The sequence below is a fragment of the Neophocaena asiaeorientalis genome, unplaced genomic scaffold (genome assembly GCF_003031525.2).
Source record: "Neophocaena asiaeorientalis asiaeorientalis breed wild unplaced genomic scaffold, Neophocaena_asiaeorientalis_V1.1 scaffold121, whole genome shotgun sequence".
NCBI lineage: Eukaryota > Metazoa > Chordata > Mammalia > Artiodactyla > Phocoenidae > Neophocaena > Neophocaena asiaeorientalis.
The window spans coordinates 912,195-935,557 of NW_020172142.1; positions in this window are offsets into that span (position 1 = coordinate 912,195).

Sequence of the window (23,363 nt, forward strand, 5' to 3'; positions counted from 1 at the left end):
AGCAACTGTCAAAGGATTAATCTCCAAAATTCACAAGCAGCTCATGTGGCTCAATATCAAAAAAACAAACAACCCAATCCAAAAATGGGCAGAAGACTTAAATAGACATTTCTCCAAAGAAGATATACAGATTGCCAACAAACACATGAAAGGATGCTCAACATCACTAATCATTAGAGAAACGCAAATCAAAACTGCAATGAGGTATCACCTCACACCGGTCAGAATGGCCATCATCAAAAAAATCTAGAAACAATAAATGCTGGAGACTGTGTGGAGAAAAGGGAGCCCTGTTGCACTGTTGGTGGGAATGTAAATTGATACAACCACTATGGAGAACAGTATGGAGGTTCCTTTAAAAACTAAAAATAGAACTACCATATGACCTAGCAATCCCACTACTGGGCATATAGCCTGAGAAAACCATAATTCAAAAAGAGTCATGTAGCACACTGTTCATTGCAGCTCTGTTTACAATAGCCAGGACACAGAAGCAACCTAAGTGTCCATCGACAGGTGAATGGATAAAGAAGGTGTAGCACATATATACAATGGAATATTACTCAGCCATAAAACGAAATGAAATTGAGTTATTTGTAGTGCGGTGGGTAGACCTAGAGACTCTCACACAGAGTGAAGTAATTCAGAAAGAGAAAAACAAATACCATATGCTAACACACATATATGGAATCTAAAAAAAAAAACAAACCAACGGTTCTGAAGAACGTAGGAGCAGGATAGGAATAAAGACACAGATGTAGAGAATGGGCTTGAGGACACGGGGAGGGGGAAGGGTAAGCTGGGACAAAGTGAGAGAGTGGCATGGACATATATACACTATCAAATGTAAAATAGATAGCTACTGGGAAGCAGCCGCATAGCACAGGGATATCAGCTTGGTACTTTGTGTCCACCTAGAGGGGTGGGATGGGGAGGGTGGGAGGGAGATGCAAAAGGGAGGAAATATGGGGATATATGTATATGTATAGCTGATTCACTTTGTTATACAGCAGAAACTAACACACCATTGTAAAGCAATTATACTCCAATAAAGATGGTAAAGAAAAAAAAAAAGAGAATTACATGTATGGACTTCCCTGGTGGTGCAGTGGTTAAGAATCCCCCTGCCAATGCAGGGGGCATGGGTTCGAGCCCTGGTCCAGGAAGATCCCACATGCAGCGGAGCAACTAAGCCCGTGTGCCACAACTACTGAGCCTGCACTCTAGAGCCCACAAGCCACAACTACTGAAGCCCGTGTGCCACTACTGAATCCCTTGCGCCTAGAGCCAGTGCTCTGCAACAAAGAGAAGCCACTGCGATGAGAATCCCGCACACAGCAATGGAGAGTAGCGCCCACTCGCCGCAACTAGAGAAAGCCCATGTGCAGCAGTGAAGACCCAACGCAGCCAAAAACTAAAAAAAAAAATACATTTAAAAAACTATCACTACAATCCAAATGAGTTTAATAATTTTGGAAAACCCATACATTGAAAGTTCGAAGTCCCCAAATCAAAAATGCTAAAATTATAGCTTTCAATGAAGCTTAACCAAAAAATAAATGTTAAGAAATGGAATTTGGACATCATAAGAAGTCTCCTCATTAAGGCCAGATTTTTCCCTTGCAGAATCAATTTGCTTCCCTCCACTCTGATAGAAACAGGGCCTGTGCCTCTTGTTTGGAAATTCCTCCTAAATGTCTGTTTAGAATTCTGCAGTTGGAGCCTGCCATTTCCCTCCACCCCTGGCTCATACTTTATATCACCCAAAGCTCCCCTAATAGGAGCCGTCTCCAGAGATATTATCTGACCTCCTCTACCCGAGATCTAATAACTCGGAGAGTTTTCAGATGTTTTAAAGTGTCAGACACACCATTATCCGAGGAAATATTTTACCTAGCAATTTACTAAGTTTCACAAAACCATTTTCCCAAACACTGACAGTACTTTGTGAAGGATAAGGAAGATAAGTATAGAAAATTGCAGGGACGAGCCAAACATCCAGTGATTTCACAGATGGATCATTACCAGAGCCTCGTGAAATCTTGTTTATCTTGTTAAAGATAAATGAGTTAGAAATGGGAAAAATGGTTTTGGTAAAATAAGTATATTTGGTATATGTTTACTCTGACCTTCAAAAGCATTCCGAGTATCTCATATGTTTTAGTTTCCTGATTTTCACGAGTTCCTCATGAGTAAGCTAACATTAACACATTTTATGTATATTACTATTATTTTATTAATTTATTGTCATTCACTTTTAATTATGATATTTATATATTATAGAGAGTTATGAAAATAGAGAAAAATAAAAAGAGAGGAACATGTTAATGGACTCATGAAACACACACTACCATTATTAATCTTTTAGTGTATTTCTTTCCTCTTGTTTTCCAGGCATAGACACAGATACTGAAAAATAGGGATTATACTGTATGTAAAGGAGGCAATTCTCTTTTTAAAATACTCTTTATCTTAAAATAGTCAACTTATTTCCTTAAATCATAATCCACTTAATTCCTTAAATCATGTTCAGAAACCTGATTTTTTTTTTTTTTTTTTTTTGCGTTATGCGGGCCTCTCACTGTTGTGGCCTCTACCGTTGCGGAGCGCAGGCTCCGGACATGCAGGCCCAGCGGCCATGGCTCACAGGCCCAGCCGCTCCGCGGCATGTGGGATCTTCCCAGACCGGTGCACGAACCCGTGTCCCCTGCATCGGCAGGCGGACTCTCAACAACTGCGCCACCAGGGAAGCCCCAGAAACCTGAGTTTTAGAGATTATTGAGCATCCCCTATATTGAATTATTGTGATTTATCCAAGTGATTTTTTATTTTTGCACAATGTAAGTTGTTTTCAATTTTTTACGATTATAAGTACCTTCCTTGTAGGTATCTGTCAATAAATCTCTTTATTGTTGGACTTCTTATAATTTTCCCAAGGTAAATTCCTAGAAAAGGAATTACTAGTCAGAAGGCATGAACATTTTTAAGGTTTTTCGTAGGTTAATTTAATCTGTTTGCATCTCAGTTTTCATACTGTAACTTGGATAATAAACCAACCTCACGTGGCTGTTGAGAGGATTAAGTGAGATAATTTATTGCAAGTTTTTAGCAAACTGTGAGTAGTACACAGAGTTTACGATTATTCATCATTCCGTTCCATCCCACTCCAATCCCTGCCAGTTGGTTCCCAGGCAGGCTAATTAGCTGCATCCTATTGCGAGCTTACCAAATACAAAGGCAGAGCGTTATTAAATTCTTGGGTAGCTGGCGGCTGCTGGGCCTTAAAGTTAGCATTTCATTCCCCTGGGAGGTCGCCAATGATTTTGTTCCATTTCCCTACCTGAGGTTTTCTGCTACAGTAATTTGTATGGGCTGGAACAGAGCAGTGTGGGGAGTGGTCAAAAACTTGCCTGTTTTCTGACATCCCAAGACCAGTGATTTAATCCAGCTCTGAGAAGTCCGATCCCAAGGCTTTACTGCTCTGTAGAATCAAGAAGAGTGACGAATAAAGATTGTGTCTTATTTTTAAGGGAAAACTTAACTTCCTGAATATATTCCTAGAATACATATTTGCACCCATAGGCACACACATGCATGCACCATGTGCATCACGACCAAGATAAACATCCAGTTTTTAGGAGATGGTTTCAGGGCCAAGGTCAGCACAGCTAAGTTCACTCCCGGTGGCCGCTAAGTCTACACGGGGGAGATGAGGAAACAAAGCCAGTGGCCACTTGCAGAATCCCTCTAAAGGTTATCTTTGGGATCAGCGCTCTCTGACCATAAACTGCGTAAGGGATAATGGGTTTCAAGTCACAAACTGAAGCAAAACGGGAGAAAATTCAGGCCAGTTAAATAAAGCTGAAGGACCAGTGTGCTAAGGCACAGCAATGGCTCACAAGGACAATCTCATTTCGTCCTTAATTTGCATATGGTAAAGATTGATTTTCTACGGCTAATCCAGATGTATGACACGTCAGGTGATATTTAAAGCACTCAATGGAGCATTTAATAGCCAAACATTTTTCCTGATTAGTACCCACTTGACCTGGTGACCCAGAGATGAGTGCTGATCACCCTGCCCCCTCCTTCCAACGGCTGTAAATGGAATGGCTGCCAAGCAGGCATCAGATAAACATGCAGACTGTAGTCGGAGTGTCCAGCTGTATAGAAGTCTGGTGTTCTGGAAGGGTGGGCAGGGTTGTGGTCAGGGGGTGGGGTCTGGTGTTTTGTCTTTTTCAAAATGACACTTGTCAGGGATGTTATGGCTTTCACACCCCTAGCCTCATTTATGCAGAATATACTAGGGAGCATTCATAATATGCCCTCTTTCTTATACATAATCTCAACAATCTTGATAGATAGGGATTCTTAATCTCAATTGACAGATGACAAAGCTGAGTCTCATAAAAGGTAGATAATTTCCCCAATCACCTAACTAGCAAGTGGCAGGGTCAGGATTGAATCTCAGTTTGGGTGACCCCAAAGCTTAGAGTCTTTCCAGTTCAGCACTACTCACCAAAGACTCCTAAGTCACTGCCTTGGCTGGTGTCTGGATTCGAGCAGAAACTATCAGGCATGGGGAAGAGAGCAGCCAGACAGGCCAGAGGTCTCTGCATAAATCTGGGAGCCAGATATCAGGAAATTGTGAGCATGGCTTTTATTTATTTATTTATTTATTTATTTAGCCATCTTTATTGGAGTATAATTGCTTTACAATGGTGTGTTAGTTTCTGCTGTATAACAAAGTGAATCAGCTATACGTACACATATATCCCCATATCTCCTCCCTCTTGCATCTCCCTCCCACCCTCCCTATCCCACCCCTCTAGATGGACACAAAGCACTGAGCTGATCTAGCTGTGCTATGCGGCTGCTTCCCACTAGCTATCTATTTTACATTTGGTAGTGTATATATGTCCATGCCACTCTCACTTCGTCCCAGCTTACCCTTCCCCCTCCCCATGTCCTCAAGTCCATTCTCTATGTCTGTGTCTTTATTCCTGTCCTGTCCTGCCCCTAGGTTCTTCAGAACCATTTTTTTTTTGTTTTAGATTCCATATATATGTGTTAGCGTACGGTGTTTGTTTTTCTCTTTCTGACTTACTTCACTCTGTATGACAGACTCTAGGTCCATCCACCTCACTACAAATAACTCAATTTCGTTTCTCTTACGGCTGAGTAATACTCCATTGTATATATGTGCCACATCTTCTTTATCCGTTCATCTGTCGATGGACACTTAGGTTGCTTCCATGTCCTGGCTATTGTAAATAGAACTGCAATGAACATTGTGGTACATGACTCTTTTTGAATTATGATTTTCTCAGGGTATATGCCCAGTAGTGGGATTGCTGGGTCGTATGGTAGTTCTATTTTTATTTTTTTAATTTTTTAAAAAATTTATTTATTTTTTTGCAGTACGCGGGCCTCTCACTGTTGTGGCCTCTCCCGTTGTGGAGCACAGGCTCCGGACACACAGGCCCAGCAGCCATGGCTCACGGGCCTAGCCGCTCCACGGCATGTGGGATCTTCCCAGACCAGGGCACGAACCCATGTCCCCTGCGTCGGCAGGTGGACTCTCAACCACTGCGCCACCAGGGAAGCCCCTATTTTTATTTTTTTAAGGAATCTCCATACTGTTCTCCATAGTGGCTGTATCAATTTACATTCCCACCAACAGTGCAAGAGGTTCCCTTTTCTCACCCTCTCCAGCATTTACTGTTTGTAGATTTTTTGATGATGGCCATTCTGACCAGTGTGAGGTGATACCTCATTGTAATTTTGGTTTGCATTTCTCTAATGATTAGTGATGTTGAGCATCCTTTCAGATCATGGCTTTTATTTATTTATTATTTCTTCATAGCATCCATCCAGGGAGCTGTGGAGAGGGTAACACTGGTTGTAGAGCTTGTGTTAATCACCCAGCATGAATAGGTCTGTCATTCCATCATTTGTGAACCTATCACCAAAGGGGCTTCCCGAGGAATAAACTTACCCAACCCTTAGTTTTACATCAGCAAAGGTGATTTCTTCCACCAAGATGAAATTGGGCTCATTTTTTGTTCTGCTGGCCTTTCAGAGGACACTATCCAGGCTGCTACCGTTTGGCAGCTCAACCAGGGCTGGATGATCTAACATGACTCACTCACATGTTGGGTTAATGGTTATGGCTCTTGGCTGGGCCTCACTCACCGCATTTTTTTCATCTTCTAGCCAGCTAGCTTGAGCTTCTTCATTTAGTGTTCTCAGCGTCTCAAGAGGGTGAAAGCAGAAGCTGCAAGGCCACTTGAGGCCCACGCTTAGAACTCCAGCATCATCACTTTTACTTCAGTCTGTGGTTCAAAGCAAGACATAAAGTGCCCAGATTCAAAGAGGTAGAGAAAAAGACTCCACGTCTTGATGGGGCAGCAAAGCGGAATGCAAACAGAAGTGGGAGAAATCTGTGGCCAGTTTTTACAGTCTCTCCCAGAGAGAAAATAATCCCACCTGGATAAGGGAGATGCTCTACTCCAGTGCTCTTCAAACTTTAGCATGTACGTGAGTCACCTGGGAAACCTTTTACAATACAAATTCTGACTCACTGGGTCTGGTGTGGGGTCCTGAGTATCCGTATTTCTAACAGTATCTCAGGGGATGCTGATGCCCCTGGTCCGTAGAATATGCTTGGAGCGGCCAAGTTCTAATCAGTGATGTGGGTAGTAGTGTCCGCTCCCCTTTTCCTGCAAAGCTGGGCTATCACTGGCCTAGCTGGTAGTGTACTGAGTGCCTTTAGTTTGGGATATGCAGTCAGTGAATGTGTCCATGGCCATGTCTGTGTATCCCATGCATGGTTTTATGATCATGTTGGGAAAGATCATCAAGTGGTAATATTAAAATGTTCACTTTGTAAAAAATGCCATCAATCTCTTTGATAGGATTAAAAAAAGATTTTAAATAGTTTTATATTTCAAGTATTTTTAGAACGTATTGCTTGCCAGTTAGATGGTTTTCTGAGTCCAGAATGGGTAAAGCTTGTCTGATTGTATTCAGTTCCAATTTTCTTGCATAATAACTTCTTTCACGATAGGGGCTTTGCATAACACTACCCCGGGCAGGGCCCCCAAGCTCAGGGACAGATGCTTGGGTAACAAAAACCTGGGTAAAGTCTGGGACTCTGGTCACTAGGAGTCCACACAGAGTATATGTTCTCTTTCCAACATCAACTAATGATGCAGTTTGTAATACAGTAAAATGAATGTTCTGAGTTTGTGCCAGTTTTCTGGCTGATATGAGAGCAAACAGGCATTGACAAATAAGCGTGGCCAATCATTCTATTTGTTCCTTTGTTTGTTTGTTTTTAATGTCACTAAGCCATTTTATTTTTGTCCTCACAAATGCTGGTTACTTAGGGGAAACTGAGGCAGTGCATATAGCTCTTCTTTGGATAGTGTGGTGCTCCAAAATGTAAAAAAAGAAAAGAAACACAGACATAGATGATAGGCCACATATGTGCTTATCTTAAAGAAAGTCTTTTCAAAACAGAGAGTAGAAAGCACAATACAGTTAGACAAGGAGGAGAAATGTTCTGGCTGTAAATTAATAGAATGTCAGTGTTCACAGCGACCTCAGAGAGCAATTAATTCAAGCCTGTCATTTTACAGATGGGAACACCGAGGCCCGCGCCTTTCAAACTTCTACAAAGCTTGCTCCCAGTCACCCTAATTCGCTCTACAGACTCAAACAGAAAGTGGAGGCAATTTGACATTCTGAGGTTGCTGTCATGCTATTTGCTCTGGGTCTAAGATGTCTTGTCCCCTCATTGGAAACTTCTCATCTTGTATTTGAGATTTTCCAAATCATTCATTCAAAATCATGAATCTGATAACAGCCCTGTTTTTTCCTCATGGCCTGTTCCATTCTATCCTGGAAAATTCTTATTTCACACTATAACATTTTTATAAAGTCACCCTGACAAATGAGGGAAATAAAACCCTTCTGTGGGTGGTTTTCCATCAACCTCTCTCTGTCTTGTGCTTTATTAAAGATAGAAAGGACAATAAGAATCCAGTATCATAGCCAAACCACCCGCAGGCTTTCCAGAATTATATACAGAATCAGCCTCCTCTGTAAGGGTCCGTTAGGGATTGCTGAAGGAGGTGGGGGAAGAAGTTCCGTGTATGATGCTGGACACTTTGCATACACCAGCCTATTTAATCGCCATAACAACTTTCCTCTCTTTTCCTGAGGATAAAATGGAAGCTCAGAGAAGTTTAACTTCACTTGCCCAAGATTACACAATTAGTAAGTAGAAGTACCTGGCTTGGAACTCAGATCTCCAAACCCTTTGATCTTTGCTTCACACCAGTGGTTTTCAAATGCTTGTCCAGGTTGTGTTAGAGTCATTGTGGAGATTTTTAAACACAAATTCTCAGGATACACCCTCTAGTATGATCTCATAAATCTGGGTTGGGATCCAGAAATCTAGAAATCTGGGTTGGGATCTAGAAATATATGATTTCTATTTTATTTCTATTTCTATCTTTGTATCTGCATCTATCAGTTAACATTTGACACATAATAACTTGCCCCAAATTTAAAAGTTTAATACAAACTTTTATTTGTTTGTTTATAAAATATTTATTTATTTATTTGGCTGTGCTGGGTCTTACTGGGGCATGCGGGATCTTCATTGCCGTGTGCGGGATCTTTGCTGTGGAATGCAGGATCTTTTTCAGTTGTGGCATGAGGGACCTTTAGTTGGGGCATATGGGCTCTTAGTTGCAGCATGCGGGATCTAGTTCCCTGACCAGGGATTGAACCCAGGCCCCCTGCACTGGGAGTGTGGAGTGTTAACCACTGGACCACCAGGGAAGTCTCCAAACATTTATTTAGATCATGGTTCTTTTTAAAATTATTTATTTATTTATTTATTTATATTTTATTGGAGTATAATTGATTTACAGTGTTGTGTCAGTTTGAAGTGTACAGCAAAGTGAGTCAGTTATGCACATATGTATATATATTCTTTTTCAGATTCTTTACCCATGTAGGTTATTATAGAATATTGAGTAGAGTTCCCTGTGCTATACAGTAGGTCCTTGTTCATTATCTGTTTTATATATAGTAGTGTGTGTATGTTAATCCCAATCTCCTAATTTATCTTCCCCCCGACCCCCCGCACATTCCCCCTTTGGTAACCATAAGTTTGTTTTCAAAATCTGTGAGTCTGTTTCTGTTTTGCAGATAAGTTCATTTGTATCATTTTAAAAATTAGATTCTACATGTGAGTGATATCATATGATATTTGTCTTTCTCGGTCTGACTTACTTCACTTAATATGATCATCTCTAGGTCTACCCATGTTGCTGCAAATGGCATTATTTCATTCTTTTTTATGGCTAGGTAATATTCTATTGTATATATGTACCACATTTTCTTTATCCATTAATCCGTTGATGGACATTTAGGTTGAATCCTTCTCTTGGCTGTTGTAAATAGTGCTGCAATGAATATTGGGGTGCACGTATCTTTCTGAATTATGGTTTTCTCCAGGTATATGCCCAGGAGTGGGATTGCTGGGTCATATGGTAGTTCTATTTTTAGTTTTTTAAGGAGCCTGCTTACTGTTCTCCGTAGTGGTTGTACCAATTTACATTTCCACCAGCAGTGTAGGAGTGTTCTCTTTTCTGCACACCCTCTCCAACATTTATTGTTTGTAGATTTTTTGATGTCGGCCATTTTGACCAATGTGAGTTGGTACCTCATTGTAGTTTTGATTTGCATTTCTCTAATAATTAGTGATGTTGAGCATCTTTTCATGTGTCTACTGGCCATCTGTATTCTTCTTTGGAGAAATGTCTATTTAGTTCTTCCGCCCATTTTTTGATTGAGTTGTTTGTTTTTTTGATATTGAGCTGCATGAGCTGTTTGTATATTTTGGAAATTAATCCCTTGTTGGTCACTTCATTTGCAAATATTTTCTCTCATTCTGTGGGTTGTCTTTTCATTTTATTTGTGGTTTCCTTTGCTGTGCAAAATCTTTACGTTTAACTAGGTCCCATTTGTTTATTGTTTTGTTTTCATTACTCTAGGAGATGGATCAAAAGAGATATTGCTGTGTTTACGTCAAAGAATGTTCTATTTTTTCCTTTGAGAGTTTTATAGTGTCTGGCCTTACATTTAGGTCTTTGATCTGTTTTGAGTTTAATTTTGTGTATGGTGTTAAAGAATGTTCTAATTTCATTCTTATACATGTAACTGTTCAGTAGCTTGTGATTCTGTGCATGGGGAATTTGGACTGGCCTCAGCTAGGTGGTTCTTCTGCTGGTCTTGCTGGGCCTCTGTGGTCAGCTGCCAGGTTGACCAGGGGCTAGCTGTTCTAAGAGAGCCTCAGCTGGAATAGTTGGTACCTGTTCCACATGTTGTCTTATCCTCCAGCAGGCTAGCCTGGGCTTTTTTATATGACCGCACTGTTAAGAGTCCCAAGAGCAGCAAGAGAGGGCAAACCCCAATGCACAAGCACTTTTCAAGCTTCTATCACATTTGTGTCCCATTGTCTACTGTCCTGTTGGCCATTGCAAGTCAAGTGACCAAAGCCGGAGACCAACGCAGAAGGTACTACACAAGGGCATGGATACAAGGAGGACAATTATCTTGACTATTTTTGTAATCAGTCTATTTATAGATAGATAGATGGATAGATAGAAAGAAAGAAAGAGAGATATTTACTGAACACACATGGAGATAAAAGCTCAAATGACATTTAAAGGTATGAAAATATTTCTATGCTTCATTCAGCCCCCTCCATCATAATCCTGCTCTCCCGAGGTGACCACTTTTAGCTATTTGTTTTCACCTGGTAGTGTATAACTTTTTATTGTTATTCAACAATTTAAAAAATTATTATGGTTATATAGGTACACAGTTTACAAATTGTCCAACAAAATTTGTTACAAACAACAGAAGCCCCCTTCTCATTTTGCTCTCCTCAGAGTTAACTGCTTTAAATTCTTTTAGTGGATTCTTTTGGTAGTTACCTCCATATACTAAGTTTTAGATAGATAGATAGATAGATAGACAGACAGATATAGATATAATGTATATACAAACACACACACACACACTTCTCAACTTTTTAGTATTTATCATCCTCCCTCTTCAGAAGATGCAGGTCCAGTCCTCTTTTATCTCACCTCTACCTTATCAAACCATACATGCTCTGCACCCCATCTCTTACCAATGGACCTTTCACAACTTTCTCTCCTATAAGCCTGGAATTCAGGTGCTCCAGGTCAGTTAAGAAAGTTAGTCCTCATCCATCTACTCTCCAGTTTCCAAACGTTATTTGGATTTGAGACAGAGAAAAAGTATATCCACATGTTCAATCTACCATCTTGACCTGGAAGTCCTATAATATTTTCTCGTGATTTCTCAACTTTAAGAAGTATCTATTGACTCTCTACCTTGAAAGGCAAGAATTTTAGCTCATCCATAGTATCCCTTTCACCCCCTTTTATTTTCCTTTGGGTTGGTTATATTTTTATTTTTCTTTCTTTGTGTCAGATTCTAGGTAGTAGGAACACAGCAAATGGAAAAAACAAAGTCTCTGCCCTCATGGAACTTACATTCTAGTGGGGCAAACTAAATTTAAATGATATGTACATACATATGCATGTAATTTTTACAAATATAAAATCAGTATGTGTAAAATTATACATTATATATATAATTTATGAACTCATTCTTTTACTGCTCCTTTTTATAGCTGCATGTTCTTGTTTAACGGATGAGGTAGCCACTTAACTTTCTCTGGAGAGAAATGAGATTTCTTTAAAGTTCTTTTCTCCTTCAGAAATTATTGCTGCTTTTTTGGGGCCACTGTTCTGTCTGTTCATATTGGCCCATCTTATTTGTTCTGTTTGTGTGCTGCAGTAGCTGGTGAATCTTGGTTGTTCCATCTTATACATGAAAGAATAACTATGGCAATTAATATGGATAAGTGGCTGGAGTTTTCCCTACCTTTTTGAAGTTCCATTTCCTTCATAGGCTGCCTGTAAGCTCTGTATAAGTAGACCAGATGGATCAACCAGAAGGCTTCATTTTAGGGGGCCCAGGGAGACAAGGTGATCACTCAGTGACCCTCAATATCAAGACAGAAAGAGTCAAGCCCAAAGGTGCAACCCCTTCATCAGACATCCAATCATGTTGTTCATTTATTTTGAATTCCTCTCCTAGGGGCAAATTCTGATGCTACATGTCCTAGAGGTAGGAGTCATTTCAATTTGTGGCCCTTTGCCACTCCCACTCTTTTTACCCAGCAACCCAGCAACCAGCACTTTTCTCAAGCTGTTCTCTCTGTATCCTCTGAACTGTGATGCCCCTTTCCAGTCCCACTCTGCCCTGAGATTCATCAGCGTCTCTCAGTTCCTTCACCATTTTCACTCCTTTATTAATAATAGATCATCTTCTGACCACTTATTGCCGTTTAGTAGTAAATATGTGAGGTTACTCTTACCTCTTGAACCAGCCCCCCGGAATCTATATTTCATTTATTTATTTATTTATTTATTTATTTATATTGATTTATTTATTTGGCTGTGCTGGGTCTTAGTTGAGGCATGCGGGATCTTTAGTTGAGGCATACGAACTCTTATTTGTGGCATGTGGGATCTAGTTCCCTGACCAGGGATCAAACCCGGGCCCCCTGTTTTGGAGTGTGGAGTCTTAGCCACTGGACCACCAGGGAAGTCCCTCTGTATTTTAAAAAATTCTCCAGTGATTGAAAAATACATTCAGATTGGAGAATCACAACCTGTGAAACTCGCTGGTTCTCTGGGCATCAGGGAAACTTCTGTTAACCTTTCTTTCAGCCCTTTTAAAAAACTTTATCTTGGTGATAAAGGAAGCCACAGACCCAGTCATGGAGTGAGGCAATCGTAGTGTAGCTTTCAAAAAGTCACTGAACACCAGCTAACAGCTAGGTGTTGTGAGGATGTGAAAGGTCCCAAGCTGTGGTTCCTGACCTACAATTTGTGTACAGTCTAGTAAGGGGCATTCATACAATATGAGAGGGAAGAACAAAAGGCTGTAGAGATGCATTGGAGGGAGGCATCCCTTCTTCCATGGTTTAACCATGGAAGGCACAGAGAAGGTAGTGTCTCGGCGGGTTTCCCTAGGCCAGGATGTATCAGTTAGGAAACTTACGTTATGTGGAACAAAAAGCATGACTCAGAATAGCTTAAACAACACGAGTAACAGGAGTCCTGAGTTAGGGCAGCCCTCGAGGATGATGGATCTGGTGGCTCAGCATCTCATTAAGGCATTTCCTCCACTCCTCACATTGCCTTCCATGGTGCTGCCTTTATTCTAAAGCTGGTTGGTTGGATGGCTAACAGCAGCAGGTGGTGCCTTTGCTTGCCCTTTTGTGTCCAGTGGGAGAGAGAGTGCTTCTGTTCCAGCTTTTGCCCAAGCAAGAGACCTCCATTTCCATCAAGTGTATGGCTTAGATCACATGTCCACTCCTGGACCACTGACTATGGTCAAAGCATATAGTGTCCTGGCTGGTCTGAGTCAACCAGGATCCACCCCTGGTGCTGGGAGGGGTGGGGTCCATTCCTGGGGTGTAAGGATAACTAAGGGTTCTGATAGAAATTTCAGGGTGGAGAATGGATGCTCGGGAGGCAATATCCACTGCAGCGGAAAATGCCATTTTAGACAAGATGTCAGTAGGAACAGAGGCCTGAGACTGAGAAGTATAGTCTTAGCTTGGGGGCTGGCAGGTATTCAGTATGACAGCATAAAGGGAGGAGTAGAACCCTGTACCTGCCTTTACCTGGAGTATGACTTACCTCTAGGTCTTTGATCTTCTCTTCCACAAGGTAAAGGGTCCTCTTCATTGAGGTCTATGTACCCCAATAAGTACCTGGACAGACTTCAGGGGATCTGTAAACCTCATGCTATTATGTTCAAAGATGGATATGTGTACACAGTCTGCTGGGGCAAGACACCTTAAATTTACTCAGGCTTTTTAAGTGGTACATGATTCTGCACAGGTTAAAACCATAGACTCAACTAAGGTCACTCATGACTGGGAACAGTACATACAGAAGGCTGGTAGCCTGTCCCCTTCTTCCTCTTCCTCCGCTTTGATTTACCTGATCCCTGCCCACCTATATCCTAGACCCAGGTATATGTCTTTTCCATCCTACTTCTGTGAAGTTACATGGACTTGACCTTGTATGGACTCAATCATTCCATGTTAGCTCACTTTTTAAACCAATGAAAAAAAAGGACAGCTGGTTAATAAATGGAATTGGGATGTGTAGCTAAACATTTTGAAAAGATAAGCCTCATAATTTCTATACAAAAATAGATTCCATATGGTGTAAGGGAATAAATATAAAAAATGTCACCAAGAATATACTGGAAGACGTTATACTTGAATAACGACATCGTTTTAAAGTATGAAAGGACTTCCTTAACATCAGCTCAAGGGCAGTTATCTTAAAAGAAAATTATGTGAGGACTAAAACCTCTGAACATCAAAAAATAACATAAAAGATTAAAAGGCAAATAAACTAAGAAAAATGTATGAAACATGTGTGACCAAGGATTAATATAATTAATCTATAAAAAAATCCTTGTAAGTCAATAACAAAATAGAAATTCTCCAAAAGACAAATGGGCTGCAGACATGAAGTTAGTTTACAAAAGTTGGATCACAAAGTGCTAATAAAAATGGAGAACACTTTCATTTTACTTACAACAGAAGTAGTAAAATGAAGACAGTGAGATTTTTCTTTAAACCATACCAATCGGTAAAGGAAAGCTATAAGGAAATGAACCCAAGTATACCTGCTGATGAGTTTAAATTAGCACCACATTTTTAGAGAGTGACTTGATAGTTTTTAGTTAGTAACAGAAGTCCTAAAAATGTGTGTTTTTTGATTTAGCAATTTTACTTTTGGAAAATTAGTCTCATAAAATAGTCACTACATTAGCAAAGATGCGGGCCCAAGGATATTTATTTTGATGCTCTTTTAATAGTGGAAATGGAAACATTTCCCTGTTTAATAATAGGATATTGGTTCAAGAAATTATGGTGTGATTTTACAATGGAACGTTGTGGCTATTACAAATAATCGTGAAGAACTATATTTATAGACATGGAAATATGCCAACAATATAATAATAAGTGAAGAATGTGGGTTATGAAATAGAAAGTACCATGATCTTGCTCTTAAAGTACGTATATAGGCACAGAGACACACAGAAAATGATTATCCAAGCAGCACTGTCCGTTAGAAATGTCATGCAAGCCCTGTAATTCTACATTTTCTAGAAGCCACATTAAAGAAGGTTAAAAGAAATGAATATAACTGATAATATATTTTATTTAACCAACATATCCACAACACTATAATTTCAACATGTAATCAATATAAAAATTATTGAGAGATTTTCCATCCTCGCGCGTGCGCGTGTGTGTGTATGTGTCTTTAAAATCTGATGTGTGTTTTCATCTTAAACACATCTCAATTCGGTCTAGCCACATTTCAAGTGCTCCATCGCCACATGTGCCTAGCGGCTGCCAGTTTGGACAGCACAGATCCGAATCATATTCACCAGGTTTTAATAGCAGTTGGAGCAGTTGTGTCCTGTGTGTTCTTTCTGTGATTGTGCTTTCTGGAATAATCATATATTACTTTTTTTCATAGAAAAAAAAAACCAAAGAAACTTTTCTATTTACTGAGAGGATGGAATAAAAAGAATAGTTTTAATATGAGATCAGGCAGAAGCAGGAGAGAGAATCAAGCACACTGACCACGTACGCCCAGAGAACAGAACAGAATTTCTGAGCTCTTCATAGATAAACTCCTAGGACACCAACCTAGGAGGGTGCTTAGTTATTTTCAGGAACATTGGAATTTTGTTCAAGTAAAAATACGGAGTGAAAAAAATAGCTGTCACCTGGGTTTTGGAAATCAGATCATACCTTTGTAGAGATATTCCAAGTAATTCTATGAAGATATGATGAGAAAAACATCTAAAGCTTTTCTTCATGTGGATATTAATCTTAAATGAAGAATGTTTAGGAGAATCCTGCAATATACTCTTCGGTTAAGCCAGATCGGTAGGTGGAAATGTTCCATAAAAATAGAATCGCTATTCAATCACAATTTAAATTATTCAAATGTCTTCAGATCAAGTAGAATTTAAATGAGTAGATAGAAATAACTTATTCTAGTCATTAGGACACATAAGTAACAGAGGTAGTGATATCCAAGCAAGAGGGGCCACATGAAGGAAAAGGTCAGCTGCAGAACGAACAACGTTCTTGTAAGTAAGCTTGTTTTACCAAATTTGAACCCGCCAATTAATTTTACTTAACTCTCCTACTAAGTGTAAATTCCACGTCTTATTCGCTGGTGCTTCCTCCAGCCTAGCGCAGGGCCTGGTACGTGGTCAGTGTTTGATACTAATTTTATTAATAACACTATTTAATGAATCTCTATTATATGCCAGACCCTGTTCTGCTTGGGATACATCAGGGAAGAAACAAGAAAAAAATCCCTACCGTAATGGAACTTCCATGCTAGTGAGGGGTAACAGACAGTATACAATAAACATATTAAATAAGTCAATTGTATAATATGGTATAGTGGGGAATACAACGGAAACAATAGAGGAGGGTACACACCCATGTTTATATCAGCACTAGTCACAGAAATCAAGAGGTAGAAACAACCTACGTGTCCACTATGGATGACTGGATAAACAAAATATGTTATATACATACAATGGAATATTATTCAGCCTCAGAAGGGAAGGACATTCTGACACATGCTACAACATGGATAAACCTTGAGGACATTATGTTAGGTGAAATAAGGCAGTCACAGAAAGACAAATACTGTATGATTCCACTCACATGAGGTATCTAAAGTAGCCAAATTTGTAGAAACAGAAACAAAATTGTGGTTACCAGGGACTGGGGGGGGGGGGGGGGATTGGGGAGAAGGGGGGAGGGAACGAGGAGTTGTTTAATGGGTAAAGAGGTTCATTTTTGCAATGAAAAAGTTCTGGAGGTTGGATGCACAACGCATTGGATATACTTAACACTACTGAATTGTACGCTTAGAAATTGTTATAGTGGTAAATTTTATGTTCTGCATTTCAATAAAATAAAAGGGCAAATTACCAGTTAGTCATGGCACTATTGTGCGATTGATGTAAAATGACAGTCTTCAAGGCTGGCCTCCACTTTGTCAAAATATATTCCATAAAAGGATTTTTTTGGGTCCCCACAACACACTTTTCCAATTTTAGGCTAAGCAATGATGGTAATTTATATTAAATACTCTACAAACCTTGCCAATAGATAATAGATACTCAACTCTTAACAAATGCCAACTGGAATCATTCTGTCCAAAGACTGGCTCAAATTCCATTCCAAATCTTACAGAAAGTGAAATGCCACCCTGCGATTTCTAAAAGGCCCAGAGGTCATATCCAAGGGTACACCTCTCACATTGAGCTCCTGCCTCTGCTGAACTAGTTCTGCTTTCTGCTCTACTTCTGACCTGTGCCTGCTGTCCCCAGCCTGACTCAACAAACCATCTTCAACACTCATCCACTTTAGACACTCACACAAGGCCTTTTCAGGTGTATTAGAACTTGCTGAAAGTTGGGAGAGACAGCAGGACAACATGGCAGTCAACACCGGCAACTGAAAAGTGAATACTGCAGTACCATGCTTCCCAATACTGTATTACCAGGTACCCTGGGGGGCTGCAGCAAACTCACAGTGGTGCTGTAGGATATTTTAAACTTTCAGAAGAAACAAAGTGGTATTCAAAATCTGTTGGGCACTGCACAAGTTACTAGCTCAAAGTAGTTCCCTGTTTCAACAGTAGATTGTGCTACATTCCTTTCAATGATATCTTATCTTTGTGAATCTTGGATGTTCAGGGCTGCTGAGATAAAAAGCAAGTACCTTGTGAAAAATAACATGGAACAGGAAACGCTGCTAAGTTGTTTGGATATATTAAACTGTTTAGGCTTACTACTTAATTAATAAAACCATGGTTACGTATTTCTTTTGGCCCTTGCTGGGGGTGGGGAGCGGCACCATGAAAAAAATTAGAGACTAAGGCCGCTGTGAAAGAAGAATGTCTGGGAACTGCTGTTGTAGTAGAACGCTGTCAAGAAATGTTGCTGGGCCATTTCTGCCATCATAAGTGCCAGCTCCTGGCCATGCTGTCTTCTGTGCTATGTCCCTATTTCTAGCTCCTGCGTGTTTCCAGCATGGATCACTTCAGCCTTCTCTTTTGTTTCCTTGCCTCCTCCCAGACCATGTCCTCAGGGTATTTCCCTTCCATCCTTCAGCAACCTGTCAAGGTACTGTATTACCTACACAAAGACAATTTCCTTCCTAAAAGAAATTCTTCTCCCAGCAGATTAAAAAATTTTTTTTCCTCTTCTAGTATAAATTGTTGTGACATGGGAGAAGAGATCTTGCACCGTGAGAGCACCAGGCACTCGGGAACAGGGAGATAGAAAGGGCAACTCAGAAGCAAGATTGGCGAGTAAAAAGAGAAAAGAGAATCTAAGAAGAGTTTGCCTACTTCAGTTTCACTCTGACCACAGGCCATGTCACCAAACACATTTAAATCTGCCTAGGGTCCGAACACAGAACATGCAACACAGGTACAATCTCTTCCCTGTCTCTACAAACTTTAAATTTTGCCTAACCTCAAAAGGCAGGATTTTATATTGTCTTGCTGTTTTATTTCCTCCTGCAGTTAAATATACTGGTATAAGCTGTGGGAGCAAAACCTGGTAATTTCATCTAGTGGTTATATCTGTTTTCTCAGTTTCTCCAAAATTAGAAATTTTTCTTGACATCGTCTTTGGGCTTGAACATATACACCAGCCATTTCTTTCCCTGCTTTATCCTCTATTTCATTCTTTTTTTTTTTTTTTTTTTTTTTTTTTTTTTTTGCGGTACGCGGGCCTCTCACTGTTGTGGCCTCTCCCGTTGCGTAGCACAGGCTCCTGATGCGCAGGCTCAGTGGCCATGGCTCAGGGGCCCAGCCGCTCCGCGGCATGTGGGATCTGCCTGGACCGGGTCACGAACCCGTGTGCCCTGCATCGGCAGGCGGACTCTCAACCACTGCGCCACCAGGGAAGCCCTCCATTCTTATTTAAGAAGAATATTATACAACTTTGCCAACTTGTGGCGGGTGGCAGGTGGGGGGTAAAGAAAACCTAATCTTCTAGGAGACCAGACCTGACCCGGCATTATTAAGGCTCTGCCTGTCTCATTTGCTCTGAAGTCTGATTAATGAAAATATCCATGTTCTTTACACCTCCAACTTGCTGCAGCAGTATCCTCTTCCATATCCATCACTGTCTAATGGCTTACAGGATCACAGACACACAAAATCATTCCTTATTGTAGTAGAAATCTCTCCACCAAATGGTTTTTTTGTAGTAACTATGAAACATCACAAGTCTTTGCAATGGCTTTCACATTCTGCTCTGAGCTGTAAGAACCACCTTTTCCCAAGATTCTTTGCATGAATTTGCATTAATCCCCATGGCAAATAGGACCTCTGCACTGCTTACAACACTCTGAGAAGGTTGTTCACGTAGGCACAAGACATGGATGTAATGAGTGAGGGGGAACCTGGCATTCTTGGGGCTTCGGTTGGGGATGCCTGCTTGGAATTATTTCTTGTTCATCCATCTGAAGGGCCCAAGATCTCCTAAAATTTTAGGTGTGGAGTCTATGTTTCATTTTCTGATATGTGCAGAGTTCTTGATCTGATCTCAAGCAAGCATTTTCAAAAATGAATTTCGTTCCAGGCACTGGACTGCAGGCTTATTGTAGCAGGTCTCCAAATATGGTGGCCATCAAGTCCTTCCCATCCTGCAGGTGCATGTTGCTCCTCACTGGTTGAGATGGGGCTTACCTCCCCTCCATTGAATCTGGCTGGCCCTTTGAGTTGCTTCAACCAACACAATGTAGTAGAAATGACACTGTGCCAGTTCTAGACCAACTTTTAGTAGGTCTGGCAGTTTTTGCTTCTTTCTCTTGGGAGCCAGCTGCCGAATAGGAAGTCCAACAGCTCTGAGACTATCATGTGGAAAGACCGCCCAAGTTCTGAAATGGTGAGGTAAGAGAGAGAGAGAGTGCTAGCTAGCTAGCTGCTATATCATCCTCGCCTGTTCCAGCCACCATGGGGTGTGAGATATGGGCTTGAAGAAGCCATCTTGGATGTTTCAGCCCCATGGACACCACATGGAACAGAAGAGCCACCCAGCTGAGCCCGGCTTAGATTGCAGAATCGTGAGAAATCATAAACCTTTCTTTTAAGTCACTAAGTTTTGGGAAGGTGTGTTGTGTAGTAGCAGATAATGGAAACAGTGCAAAATAAGTATTATTTCATTTAATCAGTATAACAACCAACCCTGTGAGGTATGATCTGCTTCCTCCATTTCACAAATGAGGAGACTGAGGTTTTGAGAATTACGTAACCTGCCCCATGTCACACAGCTAGTAAATGGCTGAGCTGGCACAAGATCTCAGGCTTGCTTGATTCCAGAGTCTCATGCTTAACCAAAATGCCTCTCCATGGAGAATGAAAACTCCCATGTACGTGGTATATGATAGGGGTGTTCTCTGTTCAAAGGAAATCTATTAAAATGCTTGGATTAACAGATGCTCATAGCTCCTGACTACCCCTTCCCTTCATGCTTCCCTAAAAGAACCCACCATGTCAGGCTTTTTATGAAGATGGATAGCGGCCATGTGAACCATGTCTGGGGGTGACAGCTGCTGACAGGGACACAGAGGACAAGAGGACAGCTGGGGAAGGAGGTAGCATTTGTTGAATAGCTACCATGTGCTGCTTGCTGTACGTGACTGACTGATTAAATCCTCAGGCAATCTAATAAGGATGGCATAATGATCTCTGCTCTACAGATGAGAAAACTGAGATGCAGAGAGGTTAAGGAACTTGCCCAAAGGAACCTAGAAGTAAATATCAAACATAGGATTTGACTGCAGTCTGTCCAGCTCCAAAGTCTGCAGTCTTTCTGATCCAATCAAAACTAAAGACTTGGACTTACACCATATGTACAACTTCAAGATTTTTCATGTCGGAGGTGAGGGAGTTTCTGGTTTTTATGATTTATTTTTCAATGTCCTACTTTTTTTTTTTTTGCAGTACACGGGCCTCTCACTGTTGTGGCCTCTCCTGTTGCGGAGCACAGGCTCCGGAGGGGCAGGCTCAGCGGCCATGGCTCACGGGCCCGGCCGCTCCGCGGCATGTGGGATCTTCCCGGACCGGGGCACGAACCTGTGTCCCCTGCATCGGCAGGGGGACTCTCAACCACTGCACCACCAGGGAAGCCCCTCAATGTCCTACTTTTGTCAAAGCCAAAAGCCAACCCGGGGAGTGGGGGGTAAAATCAGAGGAAAAGCAGCGGCACATTTCAAAGAAAGACAAGTGAGAACTAATTGAAATACAAACCTATTCAGGAAAGCCAAAAACAAACAAACAAACTAACTAAATAAATAAAATAAATTGCCACACACACAAAAAAAAACAAAACAAAACAGAAAAACCTCTTGGTTCTGCCTCCTGCAATAACCAGGTGTAGCAGGAGTGCTGAGCAGGGGCTGACACTGGACAGCAGACAGATTAGCAGCAAGCTCCGAGGCCGCGGGCTCACACATTTCTCTCTACAAAACATCTTTAGCAGAGACTGCTCATTGCTGTAGTGGGTTTCTAAGGAATTTTAAATGCTTTGAGAAGTCAAAACCACCTCTAAAGTTTGCCCCGTACACATTACGGCCCCTCCAAGGTGCAGCTGCAAAAATTCCGGGGTCCCCCAGAGCATCCATGGCCCTGTGGAGTCACCTAGAGTTTCTGTCTACTTAAAGGAACGTTGTCACTGCATCCTGGGACTTAGTCTGTCTGCCTTTGTGAAGGTGTACACACTCTCACACCTGACAGGGCTCACAGCATGCTGCCCCTATCAGCAAGCCAAGCACTGTCCTAGTTTCCCTTGGGTTTCCTTGTTACTTAGGAGTCAGCCTGGATAGCGTTTCTCTCTCTCTCTCTCTCTCAGAATACAGGCTGTGGTGACCACCTGAGTATAGTTTGTGTTCTGTGCAGTCTACCCTGTGTGTTCTTGCAGTCCATTTCCTCCTGCATGCGATCCCAACACACAAGGGACTCAGGCATCTTTGGAATGCTCCCCCTTACTCAGACGCACAGCAGGTGTGGAGGCTCTGGAGATCTGCGCTGCCTCAGTGGGCTTGCCTTGGGAGGAAAAGCAAGAACAGCCACCCAAGGGCTGTGTCTGGCCCTGGTCCTCAGCGTGGCCCTCTCTGGTCTCTGGTTTCCTCTCGTTACGACCAGGAGGCTGTAGCAGGGCTCCTAAGGAGCCCTCCGTCCTCTGACATGCTAAGACCAGATAGTCTTTTTCCCATTAGCAGATTGCCACATTGGGGAGGACCTCTTCCCCTTCAGCTCCTAAAGACTCAGCCCTGCCATGTTCATTTGGAGAGCTGTCCTCAGGGTCCTCCTGGGAGGAGCAGTGCATGGGTGTGTCTGTGAGCTTATGTGGACTTTGTTCCCCATATACAGGACTCTCTGGCTATTTGCACATCAGTAGGTAAGCAGGCACACATGTGAGGCTGGCTTAGTAATTAGATACATGGCTGGTCCTCTCTTTTTTTTTCCAAGTAATTGCAGCATCTGGTTTTCCCCAAGAATAATTCTCCTGCTAAAAAGTAGAGGAGAGGAAAAGACCTTATCAACCCACCCACATGCGCTGGTCGAGCTGCTAGAGAAGAGGCAAATTAAAAGTCTCACTCTGTAATTTTGTTTAAAGCAAAGCAGCAATAAGCACCCTGTTGCCACCCCTCTCCCCACCTCATAAATGCTTCTGGAAGCTTTGGACAACTGGAGCTTATGAGAAACTGACTGAAAATATTTTTGGAGCTATGAAGTCATCTGTCATACCACCAGGAGGGTTGGATCTAGGGCTTCTGGCTCCATGACCATGTATAATACCGTATCTTGCTTGCTTCTCTGCACACTGAGCTATAAGATCGTGTTTATTGTCCTCTCCACAGCTGCCTGAAAATGATCTATGAAACTGTCTGAAGAGGTTCTTTGGTCGTCACTGCAAAGCAAGGCTCAGGTTACGGCTGAGCAGGCAGACACACATTCTCAGGTTAAAAAAGATAATGAAGGGAAGAGAGAGGACATGGGATCAGTCATCAGGAGAGTGACTTGAACAAGTCATACAATCTTTCTGAGCCTGAGTTTTCGTGTATGGAAAATGGGAACAGGATTTTTTAT